At 42.7% G+C, this 14855-nt stretch overlaps 1 protein-coding gene across 1 annotated transcript in view; it reads right to left on the reverse strand.

Annotated features, from left to right (window-relative positions):
* Positions 1-14855, reverse strand: part of LOC126267513 (anionic trypsin-2-like) — a 123517-nt gene that overhangs the window by 60913 nt on the left and 47749 nt on the right. The window lies entirely within an intron of this gene.

Below are 14855 nucleotides of genomic sequence, written 5' to 3' on the forward strand. Positions count from 1 at the left end.
AACAGATCACTCAGAATTTAAAGCACCTGGGCGGGCAAAGTTGTTGTATCGGATACGTATAATTAAACACCTTTACTTATTATATCATGGAACCAAATAAGCGACAGTTACATAGTAAGGACAGTCATACAGTTATGTACCATTTATATCAACTTGTTAGCGGAACATTAATGGTAGGGCCAGTTTAACGCCAAGTCAAACAAGCAGCAATGACACAATCCAAGTATAGAGGACAACCGTATTACATTTTACATAACTCATGTCGCCCTTGTATGACTTTATTAATAAGATACTCCTATTTCGTATTACACAAAAACGTGTGTTCCCCTCCCAGACTCTTATATAAAAATTTTGACCACCTTTAATAATTTTCTAACTACTTTCACGGTAAATTTATAGAAATTTACCTACATATTGCTGTTTTTTTTCGTTGTTGAAGTGCCAGTGTAGGAGTATGTATAATATTTTGTACTTACACTCCTGGAAATGGAAAAAAGAACACATTGACACCGGTGTGTCAGACCCACCATACTTGCTCCGGACACTGCGAGAGGGCTGTACAAGCAATGATCACACGCACGGCACAGCGGACACACCAGGAACCGCGGTGTTGGCCGTCGAAAGGCGCTAGCTGCGCAGCATTTGTGCACCGCCGCCGTCAGTGTCAGCCAGTTTGCCGAGGCATACGGAGCTCCATCGCAGTCTTTAACACTGGTAGCATGCGGCGACAGCGTGGACGTGAACCATATGTGCAGTTGACGGACTTTGAGCGAGGGCGTATAGTGGGCATGCGGGAGGCCGGCTGGACGTACCGCCGAATTGCTCAACACGTGGGGCGTGAGGTCTCCACAGTACATCGACGTTGTCGCCAGTGGTCGGCGGAAGGTGCACGTGCCCGTCGACCTGGGACCGGACCGCAGCGACGCACGGATGCACGCCAAGACCGTAGGATCGTACGCAGTGCCGTAGGGGACCCCACCGCCACTTCCTAGCAAATTAGAGACACTGTTGCTCCTGGGGTATCGGCGAGGACCATTCGCAACCGTCTCCATGAAGCTGGGCTACGGTCCCGCACACCGTTAGGCCGTCTTCCGCTCACGCCCCAACATCGTGCAGCCCGCCTCCAGTGGTGTCGCGACAGGCGTGAATGGAGGGACGAATGGAGACGTGTCGTCTTCAGCGATGAGAGTCGCTTCTGCCTTGGTGCCAATGATGGTCGTATGCGTGTTTGGCGCCGTGCAGGTGAGCGCCACAATCAGGACTGCATATGACAGAGGCACACAGGGCCAACACCCGGCATCATGGTGTGGGGAGCAATCTCCTACACTGGCCGTACACCTCTGGTGATCGTCGAGGGGACACTGAATAGTGCACGGTACATCCAAACCGTCATCGAACCCATCGTTCTACCATTCATAGACCGGCAAGGGAACTTGCTGTTCCAACAGGACAATGCACGTCCGCATGTATCCCATGCCACCCAACGTGCTCTAGAAGGTGTAAGTCAACTACCCTGGCCAGCAAGATCTCCGGATCTGTCCCCCATTGAGCATGTTTGGGACTGGATGAAGCGTCGTCTCACGCGGTCTGCACGTCCAGCACGAACGCTGGTCCAACTGAGGCGCCAGGTGGAAATGGCATGGCAAGCCGTTCCACAGGACTACATCCAGCATCTCTACGATCGTCTCCATGGGAGAATAGCAGCCTGCATTGCTGCGAAAGGCGGATATACCCTGTACTAGTGCCGACATTGTGCATGCTGTGTTGCCTGTGTCTATGTGCCTGTGGTTCTGTCAGTGTGATCATGTGATGTATCTGACCCCAGGAATGTGTCAATAAAGTTTCCCCTTCCTGGGACAATGAATTCACGGTGTTCTTATTTCAATTTCCAGGAGTGTATGTGAAACATTTTCCTGTGGAAATTGATATAACTTGTAAATTATGCAATAACTGATTTTAGTTTCAAACTAAAAGTTAACGAAATTTTATATTTCAGTTCTTTTCAGTTTAACGGACAGTGGATTTTTATTGAAGCTACAACAAGACAATAAAAGTAATTCTTCGTGCTGTCGCTAAAAGCTTTGAAAAATCTTACTAATTATAGGGAATGGAAACAGTTTTTTCTTAGGAGTTTTAGTAGAGCAATGAGATTAAGAAACTTGTCACTGCTACAGAGGACTGTCAATATATAACTTATTTAAAAAAAAAAAAACAATTTTAATTATCGTTAGGTTTAAATTCCTTTTTAAACCACTCACCAAGCGCCTGTAGGAAACAAAACAGGTAACTAATGTCTGAAAGAGGGAGGAGAGTGTAGGCAAAGAAAAAGTCGCATTCTCGAACTGGCTCCATGAGCCTAAACACTCTGCTCGTGTTCATCAAACGTACTTCCCCGTTAGCCGTATAGTCGGAGCCAGATGAATGCTCCAGTGCAACGCCTCAAACACCGGCCAACGCGCTGCCAGCTCAGCAGTGTCAGTAAACACTGGGGTTTCCACGCGAGGGATGTTGCGTGTTCTCCCGTCGCATGAGCGGCCGACCTATCTATTATGCCACACCAGACCATCGACCCAGCTCCAGGTGTTTCGACGCGACGTCGATACTGGGCGCCTTCCGCAACTCTCAACACATGGAAACGAGATTTAAACCGGCAGAACCAGCCCATCAGCGAGTCATCCAGCTGGACCATCCGACGACGCATAGCCTGTTCGGTCGTCGTCGCATCTATGACACTGTATCTTTTTTTTTTTGTCTACTGACTGGTTTGATGCGGCCCGCCACGAATTCCTTTCCTGTGCTAACCTCTTCATCTCAGAGTAGCACTTGCACCCTACGTTCTCAATTATTTGCTTCACGTATTCCAATCCCTGTCTTCCTCTACAGTTTTAGCCCTCTACAGCTCCCTCTAGTACCATGGAAGTCATTCCCTCATGTCTTAGCAGATGTCCTATCATCCTGTCCCTTCTCCTTATCAGTGTTTTCCACATATTCCTTTCCTCTCCGATTCTGCGTAGAACCTCCTCATTCCATACCGTATCAGTCCACCTAATTTTCAACATTCGTCTATAGCACCACATCTCAAATGCTTCGATTCTCTTCTGTTCCCGTTTTTCAACAGTCCATTTTTCACTACCATACAATGCTGTACTCCAGACGTACATCCTCAGAAATTTCTTCCTCAAATTAAGGCCGGCATTTGACATTAGTAGACTTCTCTTGGCCACAAATGCCTTTTTTGCCACAGCGAGTCTACTTTTGATGCCCTCCTTGCTCCGTCCGTCATTGGTTATTTTACTGCCTAGGTAGCAGAATTCCTTAACTTCATTGACTTCGTGACCATCAATCCTGATGTTAAGTTTCTCGCTGTTCTCATTTCTACTACTTCTCATTACCTTCGTCTTTCTGCGATTTACTCTCAAACCATACTGTGTACTCATTAGACTGTTCATTCCGTTCAGCAGATCATCTAATTCTTCTTCACTTTCACTCAGGATAGCAATGTCATCAGCGAATCGTATCATTGATATCCTTTCACCTTGTATTTTAATTCCACTCCTGAACCTTTCTTTTATTTCCATCATTGCTTCCTCGATGTACAGATTGAAGAGTAGGGGCGAAATGCTACAGCCTTGTCTTACACCCTTCTTAATGCGAGCACTTCGTTATTGATCGTCCACTCTTATTATTGCTTCTTGGTTGTTGTACATATTGTATAAGACCCGTCTCTCCCTATAGCTTACCCCTACTTTTTTCAGAATCTCGAACAGCTTGCACCATTTTATATTGTCGAACGCTTTTTCCAGGTCGACAAATCCTATGAACGTGTCTTGATTTTTCTTTAGCCTTGCTTCCATTATTAGCCGTAACGTCAGAATTGCCTCTCTCGTGCCTTTACTTTTCCTAAAGCCAAACTGATCGTCACCTAGCGCATTCTCAATTTTATTTTCCATTCTTCTGTATATTATTCTTGTAAGCAGCTTCGGTGCATGAGCTCTTAAGCTGATTGTGCGATAATTCTCGCACTTGTCAGCTCTTGCCGTCTTCGGAATTGTTTGGATGATGCTTTTCCGAAAGTCAGATGGTATGTCGCCAGACTCATATATTCTACACACCAACGTGAATAGTCGCTTTGTTGCCACTTCCCCAAATGATTTTAGAAATTCTGATGGAATGTTATCTATTCCTTCTGCCTTATTTGACCGTAAGTCCTCCAAAGCTCTTTTAAATTCCAACTCTAATACTGGATCCCCTATCTCTTCTAAATCGACTCCTGTTTCTTCTTCTATCACATCTGACAAATCTTCACCCCTCACTGTCTCTACCGGGCCTCAAAGCCAAGAACCGCTGCCATAGTGTCCCGTCAGCCCTTGAAGTAACTGTTCCTCAGAAGTACTGAGACGGGTAAAACGCTTATATGTTATGCTGCAATTGTAAATTTGTAAATCATCCACAGTCTGGGGCAATGACGTTACTTCACCACCTTATGGTTACTCAGCGCTGACACGAATTCGAAGCTTTTTTAGTTCCATCTGGACACTTCCAGTGTCGTCGCTTCCCTTTCGCTCTAAGAAAAAGTACCAGTGACTTTCTACCGCTACTGACTTCAAGAGGCCTGAAACCAAAGCAATGCCTAGTACATCTAGATGAGATAACGGTGCACTCCAGGAGATCCAGGAGTATATGGTGCGCCTGCCCAATTTTTTTTGAATGGTCACGCGAAGCACGGATGACCCACAGCTTGGAAAAGTCTCACTTTGTATTGCAGGAGCTCCACTATCTAGGTCACATTATTGGACAGGGCGGAATACGTACTGACCCTCCGCTTCTGCAAGCAATAAAAGAAGTATAATAATATCTTGTGACTGTGAATTTCTGCAGAAAATATATTCCAAGATTCCAGTAGTAGAAAGACCCCTTGCACATTTGAAAAAAAAAATGTACAAAACTTAACTGGACTCCATATTGTGAAGAAGCATTTCAATGATTAAAATAATTGCAAATTTCTGTTTTCATTCTTCCAGACTATCGAAAACAGTTTATCTTATACTGTGACTCGAATAGCCATGGTCTCATCTGTTTTCTGAGCTCACAAGTGGATGGGGAGGAACACCACATAGCCTATGCTTCCAGGTAACTGAATTAAGCGGAAGACGCTATTCAGCTATGGGGAAGGACATGCTGGCAGTAATTTTTGCTGTCACATATTTTTGTTGCTATCTGCGTGGCAGGATTTCTCAGGTCACAACAGATCACGCCGCTCTAAAATGTCTTCTACGATTGAAGTAACCAACTAGTAGTCTAACCCGCTTTTCCCTACCGCATAGCATATTGGATTCTGTGTTATTGTACACTACTGGCCATTAACACTGCTATACCACGAAGATGACGTGCTACAGACGCGAAATTTAACCGACAGCAAGAAGATGCCGTGATAAGCAAATGATTAGCTTTTCAGACCGTTCACACAAGGTTGGCGCAGGTGGTGACACCTACAACGTGGTGACATGAGGAAAGTATCCAACCGATTTCTCATATACAAACAGCAGTTGACCTGCGTTGCCTGGTGAAACGTTGTTGTGATACCTCGTGAAAGGAGAAGAAATGCGTGCCATCACTTTTACGACTTTCATAAAGGTCAGATTGTAACCTATCGCAATTGCACTTTATCACATCGAGACATTTCTGCTCGCGTTGGTCGAGATCCAATGACCGTCAGCAGAATAAGGAGTCAGTGGGTTTAGTAGTGTAATACGGAACGCCGTGCTGGATCCCAACGGCCTCCTATCACTAGCAGTCGCGATGACAGGCATCTTATCCTCATGGCTGTAACGGATCGTGCAGTCACGACTCAGTCCCTGAGTCAACAGATGGGGACGTTTGAAGGACAACAACCATCTGCGCGAACAGTTCGACGACGTTTGCAGCAGCATGGACTATCAGCTCGGAGACTATGCCTGCGATTACCCTTGACGCTGCATCACAGACAGGAGCGCCTGCGATGGTGTACTGGGTGCACGAATGGCGAAACGTCATTTTTTTCGGATGAATCAAGATTCTGTTTACAGCATCATGATGGTCGCATCCGTGTTTGGTGACATCGCGGTGAACGCACATTGGAAGCGTGCATTTGTCATCGCCATACTGGCGTATCACCTGGCGTGATGGTATGGAGTGTCATTGGTCACACGTCTCGGTCACCTCTTGTTCTCATTAACGGCACTTTGAACAGTGAAAGTTACGTTCAGACGTATTACGACCCGTGGCTCTATCCTTCATTCGATTCCTTCGAAACCCTACATTTCAGCAGGATAATGCACGACCGCATGTTGCAGATCTTGTACGGGCCTTTCTGGATACTGAAAATTTTCGACTGCTGCCCTGGCCACCACATTCTCCAGATCTTTCACCAACTGAAAACGTCTGGTCAATGGTGGCCGAGAAGCTGCCTTGTCACAATACGCCAGTCACTACTCTTGATGAACTGTGGTATCGTTTTGAAGCTGCATGGGCAAGTGTACCTGTACACGCCATCCAAGCTCATTGCCCAGGCGTATCAAGGCCGTTATTACGGCCAGACGTGGTCGTTCTGGGTACTTATTTCTCTGGATCTACGCACCCAAATTGCGTGAAAATGTAATCGCATGTCAGTTCTAGTATAATATATTTGTCCAATAAATACCCATTTATCATCTACATTTCTTCTTGGTGCAATAATTTTTATGGCCAGTAGTGTATAATCTGGGGATCCTCATGTTAACGCTGGCGGATTAACCCGCAAAATACATGTCATAGAATCGATAAGAATTATCCTCGAGAGAGGCGCAGAGCTTCGGGTGCCAATCCGGTTGTCAGCGGTGAATGACGGTGTGCTTTACAAGCGAAGACGGTACACTACCGTATAGTTGTACCAACCTGTTTACGGAATGAAGTGTTGCAGCGAGCCCATGATTTCATCACAGCTGGGCACAGCAGACGATGAACCACGGACCTCCGGGTTATGGAAAATTACTGGCGTCCACAGAGGATACGCTACTTTGAGCACTACGTAAAAAAACTGCATCCCTTGCGTTCAAGAGCCGAACTGAGTCGCCAACGAATGTCATTGCCAAGACAGCCTGATCCAGAGAAACGTTCCTAATTAATTGACCTCGACGTCCTTGGCCATTTCGCTCTACACCAAAAGGAAACCAATATGTACTAAACATAGTGATCACTTTTCGCTTTACTTGAACATGATCGCCTCACCAAACCCACAGGCAGACACAATGCATCACAAATGGTTCAAATGGCTCTGAGCACTATGGGACTTAACTTCTGAAGTCATCAGTCCCCCAGAACTAAGAAGTACTTAAACCTAACTAACCTAAGGACATCACACACATCCAATCCAGAGGCAGGATTCGTACCTGCGACTCTAGTGGTTGCGCGGTTCCCATCTGTAGCCCCTAGAACCGCTCGGCCACTCCGGCCGGCACAGTGCATCACACTTTCGTTAACTGTTTGCTACTGAAATTCATTCCACCAGAATCAATAATAACAGACCAAGTAAAGAACTTGAAACATAAACTGTTCAAACAGCTACGTCGACTATTGCGCGTTAAGAAGTTGCGATCAAGCAACCTTCACTCGCGAGCGAACGGACAGCAACAGAGAGAGAGAGCATAGAACGTTATGCGAAATGCTAAGTCATTATGTGAATAGTAGCCGCAACAACTGGGACACGCTATGACAACATATCGTGAGGTTGTATAATTCAAAACTCCTTGAAGACGCGGGTCTTTCATCCTTCGAGTTAGATTTGGAAGATAAATGCCTTCCCTCTTAGAATTATGTCAATGTGCTCCAGGGGAGGATGTATCATCTCTTCAGGACATTACTAAATGACTAGAAGATATATGACATCAAGCGGAAAAAATGAACTCAAAGACTCTAGGAACACAGGAAAACGCTCACAATAAACACACAAAATTACCCAAACATCATATCAAGCGGTACGTTGTGCTACTTAACCCTCAAGTTCCGGAAGGGAAAACTAAGAAATTGATTCCGCGGTACCAAAGATCTTATGAGTTATTCTAAACGACATCCGAAGTTAATAATAAAGTATAACTCCCTATCCAGATCACTGTTGTCCATATGAGGAAATCCACCAGTTTCATGGTGACCCAGAAGCACTGTCTCAATTGTCGGTAGCTCCTTCCAAAGGAAGAAGAGGTCTGGGTAAAGGAAGTAGAATCCAGAAAGGTATAAACAAGCCAATGACACAGAGTGTACCTGAGATAGTTCCAACATGCGTCCCTCTTAAGAGCATAAGGTGGTTTCACGAAGTGAATGTCTGTAAGTAACTAGCAATTACGAACTACGGCTATACTTATGATGTGTTATTTCTGTGTGAAAGGTTCACAGGAAATATTTACTTATAGGTAGTAGGTTAGAATACAACAGAATTGCAACAGTAGCGTGTCTAATTCAAATCAATTACTGTGTTTAAAATGTTAGTACAGAAGTAGTTAAGAAGGTATTTTGTAAGTTGGTAGTAAAAGATTGACTATATGTGTGACACTCTTTGGGGTGTAACTTCAAGGTTGGAGATTCCTTATAACGGACATTTTCTAGGTCAGTTCCGTCGCTTAAGATGAGAAATTCGAGAAGGTACTACTCTCCACTATGGAGTTACTGCACTACTGAGCTGGACAGTTCACTATTCACCCCACAAAGCGAATACACACCGTACATGAGTAACAAGAATATACTATGTTTCTCCCCGAGAACCTAGTAATTAAATGAGGGAGATTTTTACAAGTTAAACCGATTTTTTTCTTAAGATAGGGACACACTGGCTGCACTCCGCTGCAAAACCAATTGCAGCTATTGCCACCTACTAAGACAAAGCACATTTCGGCAGAGCTGAGCGCAAATGAATAAAAGGTAGGGACTGCTAATGAACGGTACGCAATGCGATATTTCAGGTCCCACTTTCCGTTTATATGCCACTATTATCGGGACCAAAAGCTGTAAGAGTACAGAAGCCGGCGAATGCGCCAACGCTTAGCTCAGTTCATTAATACCTGTGCCACGTTGTCATAACGCTCCTGTACTTAAAATACAAAGGTTTGCACCATGATTCAAGAGTGAGATTAAAAGATAAAATAACTTTTCCAAACTTCGGCAGTGTATGCTTAAGTATATTAATGTTAACATTTTAAAGTCTCAGAACATTGAAATAAATAGGTTAGTCAAAATAAACGATCCCAAGAAAAAAGTGACACTATATAATAAAATAAGAAAGTTAAGAACTGATCAGAATACGTAAACGTATGTCAAAAGGGAAGCGGTGGTTGGGAAGGGAATGATACAGGGTTGTAGCTTCTTCCCGATGTTATTCAATCTGTATATAGAGCAAGCAGTAAAGGAAACAAAAGAAAAATTCGGAGTAGGTGCTAAAAGCCATGGAGAAGAAATAAAAACTTTGAGGTTCGACGATGACATTGTAATTCTGTCAGAGACAGCAAAAGACTTGGAAGAGCAGTTGAATGGAATGGATAGTGTCTTGAAAGGAGGATATAAGATGAACATCAACAAAAGCAAAACGAGGATAGGGGAATGTAGTCGAATTAAGCCAGGTGATGCTGAGGGCATTAAAATAGGAAATGAGACACTTAAAGTAGTAAAGGAGTTTCGCTATTTGGGGAGCAAAATAACCGATGATGGTCAAAGTAGAGAGGATATAAAATGTAGACTGGCAATGGCAAGTAGAACGTTTCTGACGAAGTGATTTTTGATAACATCGAGTGTAGATTTAAGTGTCAGGAAGTCGTTTCTGAAACTATTTGTATGGAGTGTAGCAATGTCCACACATCTATAAGTGAAACATGGACGATAAATAGTTTGGACAGGAAGAGAACAGAAGCTTTCGAAATGTTGGTGCTACAAAAGAATGATGAAGATTAGATGGGTAGATCACATAAGTAATGAGTAGGTAATCAATAGAACTGGGGAGACGAGGAGTTTGTGACACAGCTTGACAAGAAGAAGCGACCGGTTAGTAGGACATTTTCTGAGGCATCAAAGGACCACAAATTTAGCATTAGAGAGCAGCATGGTGGGTAAAAATCGTAGAGGGAGACCAAGAGATGAATGCACTAAACAGATTCAGAAGGATGTACGTTGCAGCAAATACTGGGAGATGAAGCAGTTTACACAGGATAGAGTATCATGGAGAGCTGCATCTAACTAGTCTCAGGACTGAAGACCACAATAACAACAACATGTCAGAATTAAAAGTTACAGGTCTCAACTTGGTCAGATCTATATTTTTGTTAAAATCGGCCTATTTACCAAAACTGAAGCCGCCAAATATCAGACTCAGACAGCTGGAAATACGTGTGCGTCTCAGTTGCATATAAAACCTTAAATATACGACACCAGTTATTTACTAAAGTTATTTACTAAAACCCAAATTTTGGACGAAAACGTTCTTACTCGTGGTAGATTAAGTTTCATTTGCATTTTTAATAGGCTGTACTATTTATAGCACTCAATTTCTTTCATGAAGTAGTATTGCCGTACCAAGTTTCAAGACTGTATTTTAAATAACAAGGGTCACAAGAAATCTTTAAAGATGCAATTCAGAGGCCATGCTCTACTGTCAGATCTGTTCTAAAAATTCTAGAAGGCTGACTTTCAATGCAGTCTAACTAAAGCTTTTTCAGTAACTCAAGCAAGCTTAACTCCATTTATATAAAAATTAACAGATCGTGAATTATTAAGCGACAGAGCTATCAATTAATACGTATCCGAGAAAGGTGCCATTTACATACCAATACCTGCGCCTACGGAGGTTGGTGACAGTTGATCTGTTTGGCGGTTCACTGTACCCCTGCATAAATACAGCGAAAGACCTAGTAGCAGGACACATGTCGCACCGAGATATCAAACTCTCCGCTTCGGTCAAATGCCCGCGATCGTTGTGTCTCGGATGACGCCAAAGCTGGGCAGACTGGAATGCTCTTTCAGTAAAAGTAGCAAGTAAGCTCGCGAGGACTTAACACCGTTCTGGACAGCGTGGATTTCACTTCAGTAACTGTTTATGTGCCTCCCGCAATATTGACCAATTAGAAATCAGAGCGATAGACCATTTTACTTGGAACGTCCCGTAGATGTCGTCTCTGAACTGATAACAGTGTTGTTTCCGATAAGAATGGCAGTTACAGCACTAAGACTTACATTATGTGCATGTGAACCTTTAGAGAATATAACGATCAGTTGGAAAGTAAAACTTTTGTTTATGGCCAGAGTTTATTATCCCACTGGCTGAACAGCACGTAGGAACACCTTTCAGTGCGCACAAAGAGTAACGTGGACTTGCATACTGGAAATTATGGTCAGCGTGTTCTCCATCGTTTTTGGCTGACCGCAAAAATAGTTTTCAGCCTATTATTGACGGCGAGGTAGGTGGAAATCACGCAGAGACAGTTTAAGGGTCCTTCCATAATGACAGAATGATGTAAAGACCATTTGATTATTACTAGCCACCCCACGTATGGTGCACCTATTGAGAAACTGAACTGTTAAGGTAATCAGTAAAAAACAGAGAACTCGGTAGGCACTAACAGGATATAGTAGTGAGATAAGCTTACAGCGGCAGGAGAACCGTGTTATGGTTTTTGCGCTAGTGTGGAAGCTAAGCTGTGAATGTTAGCCACAGTAGCCGAGAACGTGACATAAGAAGATAAGAAGACGACACTGCTTTACAGCTATCACCGGCGCTCAGGTTAGAAAAAGACAGTACATCATCGCGGAGCTGCGTGGATCTGCAAGTTACCTTCAACCTATTGTGAGCACTCAGCGGTGCTCTTGTCCCCTTAGAGTTCGTGCAGTAGGCTACACCCACCACAACAGCTACTGTTGCTACTTGCGTTACGTCGCAGCTTGTTGCATCTTCTGGTACACCGCACCGGTTTAGCTCGTCCAGGGAAAGTAATTAAGTTAAATTAATAATATTTGAAGTATTTGTTAATTGCTTCTAACAGGCTATTAAAATGTAATCTACCGGAAAGTATGATGAAAGAATTGAGGTGTAACCAGTATATATCGATGAATCCTCATAATTAGGAACTGAAAGTAAGGAGGCTGTTTCTGTCAAAGTAATACATCCAGAGTCCGTAGGTGATTTCTCAAAAGTAGAATGTGAGATAAAATTATGTTATTGCGAAGTTAGGACCAATTTAATGATGATGTAATTGAGGTTGAAATAAAAAAAGGAAAAGTTGAATTAATTGAGTTACCATATAATGAAGCTGAGTTAATTATTTCTGAAATTTATCCAAGTCACTGGAATGCCAGAAACTCCTTTAAAAGCGGTTGAAATGCCATGTGGCAATATAGAGGCACTGAAATGGAAGCAGTTACTGTGTTCTAAATCTGAATCCTATCATAAAGAACTGAACTATAAAATGGTATATAGTAGTAGATAGTTAAATGATAAGATTGATCTAGTGATAAAGAATTAAGGAACAACTTAAATTACAAAATTTATTCTTACCACCAAGAATTGCAAGTCAAAATAGGCCAACAACTAACTACAGGGCATAGTACTTGCAAAACGGAAACTAGTGAAGTTCGTAAAGATTTAAAAGACGCAGAAATTCTTATTGAAGGGAGTTTCTCAGGAAAAAAAAGAGGCAGTTAATCCAAACATTGCTGTAATCGGTTTGAGGAAGTAACTAATTACGTAAATGCTTCTCAGGAGGATACTACGAAATGTTCAAATGTGCGTGAAATCTTATGGGAATTAACTGCTAAGGTCATTAGTCCCTAAGCAAACACATTACTTAACCTAAATTATTCTAAGGACCAACACACACACACCCATGCCCGAGGGAGGACTCGAACCTCCGCCGGGACCAGCCGCACAGTCCATGACTGCAGCGCCTTGTCTGGGATACTACGAGTGACTGTGTAATATTATGTGAGGATTTTGATTAAAAAAATTCTGACAGAGTGGAGGCAGTAGAACTATTAGTAGAAGAACTAAATACTAGTAATACTGACATATAAAATATAGTAATTTATGGTAGCTCTTGTAATACTACTGTACAGCATGGTGCTTCAACTGACGCAGCTTTTATCGGATGTTCTCAGTTTTTACGTTTTGGTTCTCTATTCTGGAATGATTTTAAGGATGTTTTACCAACGTGAAAAAATGTCTTTCATAAGACGTTATTTGTCTGGAGATGCTTTGTGATGGTCATCTGACGTAATGATCAGATGCAAACTTTTTCTGAATTTAAAAATGCGTTTTTTTTGTGAGTACTGGTCATGTAACAAGCAAAACGATGCTTAGAGAGAACTTTGAAGCTGCAAAAGGTTTACTCCAGGCCGTGGATCAGCTATCACTTCTGGAACTGGGAATGATGATCATGGAACTAGAGGCTAAGCTACCTTGGTACTAGAGATTTATTTCCCATCCAGAGAGAAGGTGAGTAGGTACATAGAGTATCTGGAGCGAGTGGAGAGAATAGCTGCTGTTGAGGAGCAGGCGCAGACTAACAACAACTCCATTAAGAGTCATATAAACAACCGAAATAATTACAGTGAGCATGCGAGCGTTACAAGTATGGACGTTCAGAATACACGACCTTATTATCGTGGCGAAAGCCATGGAAGAGGAAGAGGAGATAGGCAGCCACCGTGCTTTCGCAATAATTATTATGACGAAGGCATAAATATAATGTATCATTGAGACAAGACGGACAGCAGATACTACGTGATTTGATTCTGAATTGACTGAACTCAACAGGCTGAGGTGAAGAAGTAAGTCCCCCCTATGAGGGAAACGGTGTTCAATAGTCGGAAACGGTCACACAACCAGCAACAACGATACAAACGACTGTCGCTCAGCGCACCAGACCAATAACAGGGATGATGAAATAGAAAAAGACCACTCTCATTATGCCGTTCATAGTATTCTTGACTCACTAGAAAAAAGGGGCAAGAAGGAAAAAGAAAATACTATAGATAGTAGAGATTAATCAATTAACTGGTTTGAATAAGATGAGGAAAAAGATGAAGTAAAGGCTTACATCCTCACCAATGATGGCAATCTGAAGGCTGAAGTTTCGGTGGATGAAGTGCAGTTAGTTTTTTAAGGTTTATAGGAGAAGGAGATTTTAGATGAAGGGGGTAGGAACAATAGGTGTGTCATAAAACGTATTAGCTGTTTCGACGTGCCACAAACTGTAAAAGCAGATCACACTATTATATACAGCAATGTGGCGCACGAATGCAGTTGCTCAAAGCTAGAGAATAGTTTAGGTGATGTGCAGCAAACGAAAGACGAATAAGTGTTCAAGTGCTTTGATTTAAAACTGGTAGACAGATTGGAAAAATCAGCTGCAGATGTAGAGGTTGATGACCCCTTGAATCTAAATGTAAATGAACCTGCAGCTAAACAAAATTACTTTAGCTGGAGACAGATTGAAAACGGTTTATTAGAAGACTTTGATGAGAAAGCTGTTAAACCTACAATAACTCATCCTCTTACAAAAACTAATATCTGAGGAATAAATGTGCCTTGTCATATTGATAGAGGCAGTGAAGCAAGTGCTTTGTCCCAAGCATTCATTGATACCATTTCAAATAAAAAATAGTTAATTGCATCAAAATAAGTGGTTTAAGAATAATAGGCGTTACTGGCTGAGTTTCTAGACCAGTACAGCACGAAGCTTTGATATAAACTGATATAGGTAACATAATAAAAGATTATTCTTGTTTAATCGCGTTCAGGTTGTCGAAATGCTGTTTGGTGGCAAAGACCTATTAAGTAAATATCAAGGAAAGATTGACGTGAGCAG

Source organism: Schistocerca gregaria, chromosome 4, assembly GCF_023897955.1.
Source record: "Schistocerca gregaria isolate iqSchGreg1 chromosome 4, iqSchGreg1.2, whole genome shotgun sequence".
NCBI lineage: Eukaryota > Metazoa > Arthropoda > Insecta > Orthoptera > Acrididae > Schistocerca > Schistocerca gregaria.